At 33.7% G+C, this 2081-nt stretch overlaps 1 protein-coding gene across 1 annotated transcript in view; it reads left to right on the top strand.

Moving 5' to 3' along the window:
• LOC114636162 (neuroligin 4-like) overlaps positions 1–2081 on the top strand; it is a 17517-nt gene that overhangs the window by 6828 nt on the left and 8608 nt on the right.

Here is a 2081-nt window from a genome sequence, read left to right on the forward strand (position 1 = left end):
ATTGTTATGTATCATGGATTTATTTTCACATATTGATTCCTGTTGTCGGATGGTTGTTGTTTACACTTATTGACTATTGTTTATCATTCACTATTGATCATTACCCGTCATCATTTGTTCTTCATTAGCGTTTACTGTTCGTGGTTATTTATCATAACTTATTGACTGTTATTTTCACTTTATTCATTGTTATCAATCATCGCTTATTATTATTACTGTCTTCGTGTTACCCACTGTTGTTTACTGTCGGTTGTTATTTATTCATATTGATCACTTGCTTATCGTTCACTCAGGGTCATTGGTTGCCCGTTATTCATCCTTTAATTAACGACCCGTTATCTTGTATCGTTATTTATTGTTTATAACCGATCAGTGATCACACGGATTCAGTCACAGATCGTTGATCAAAATTATTGATCGCGCGGATTCAGTCACAGATCATTGATCGCGCAGACTCAATCACAGTCATCGATCACACGGATTTAATAACAAACCAATGACTATAGGAATTGGGTCAGAGATCATTGATTACACAGCTTTAAGGAGAAATTATTGATTACGCAGATTCAGTCACAGGTCATCGATCGCACAATTTAATAAATGATTATTGATGACACGGATTCAGTCACAGGTCATTGCCCAAAAATTATTGATCACAGAGATTCAATCACAAATCATTGATTACTCAGATTCAATGACAAATCATTGATTGCACAGATTCAATCAGAGATCACAGATCACACAGATTTAGCCACCAATTATTGATCACACAGATTCAATAACAAACTATTAGTTACACAGTCTTAATCACAAATCATTGACCGCAAAGATTTAGTAACAAATTATTGATTATACACTTCAACTACAAATCGTTGACCGCAAAGATTTAATAACAGATTATCGATTGCGCAGGTTTGATCACAGATCATGGATCACATGGATTCGATTACCGATCACTGACCACACATATTTAATAAAAATTTATTGATCACACGGATTCAGTCACAGGTCATTGATCACACGGGTTTAGTCGCTGATTATCGGCCACCCAGATTCCATAACAAATTATTGATAATCACACAGATTTAATCACTGATCGATGACCACACAGGTTTAATAACACATCGCTGACTATACGGATTTGATCACAGGTCATTAGTTACACAGTTTTAGGGAGAAATTATTGATTACGCAGATTCAAACACAGATCAATGATCAGAGAATTTGATAAGTAATTATTGATCACAGGATTGAGTCACAGAACGTGGATCGTGCAGATTCAGTCACAGGTTATCGATCTCACAGATTTAATAACAAATTATTGATTACGCAGATTCAATTACTGATCACTGACCACACAGCTTTAGTGAAAAGTTATTGATCACATGAATTTGTTAACAAGTTATCGATGACTTTTTTTTTTGATCATCGATCACACGATATTAATAAAAAATTATCGATCACACGGATTCAGTCACAGAACATGGATTGTACAGATTCAGTCACAGGTTACCGATCACACAGATTTAATGACAAATTAGAAATTATTGATTACGCAGATTCAATGACTGATCACTGACCACACAGTTTTAATGAAAAATTATTGATCACATGAATTTAATGACAAGTTATTGATGACTTTTTTTGATCATTATTGATGATGTGTTTCTCGATCATCGATCACACGATATTAATAAAAAATTATTGATCGCAAGATTCAGTCTCAGGTCATCGATCACACAAGTTTAATAACAGATTATTGACTACGCATATTCAATGACTGATCACAAGGTTTAAGTTAAAAACTATTGATCACGTGAATTTAATAACAAGTTATCGATGACGTGTTTCTCGATCATCGATCACACGATATTAATAAAAGATTATTGATCGTACAGATTCAGTCACAGGTCATCGATCACACGGATTCAAAGACAAATTATTGATTTCGCAGATTCAATGACTGATCATTGATCGTTTTTAGTGAAACATTATCGATCACATGAATTTAATAGCAAATTATCGATGACATGCTTTTTGATTATCGATCACACGATATTAATAAGAAATTATCGATCACA

This window comes from Grammomys surdaster, unplaced genomic scaffold (assembly GCF_004785775.1).
Source record: "Grammomys surdaster isolate TR1022 unplaced genomic scaffold, NIH_TR_1.0 122648, whole genome shotgun sequence".
Lineage (NCBI taxonomy): Eukaryota > Metazoa > Chordata > Mammalia > Rodentia > Muridae > Grammomys > Grammomys surdaster.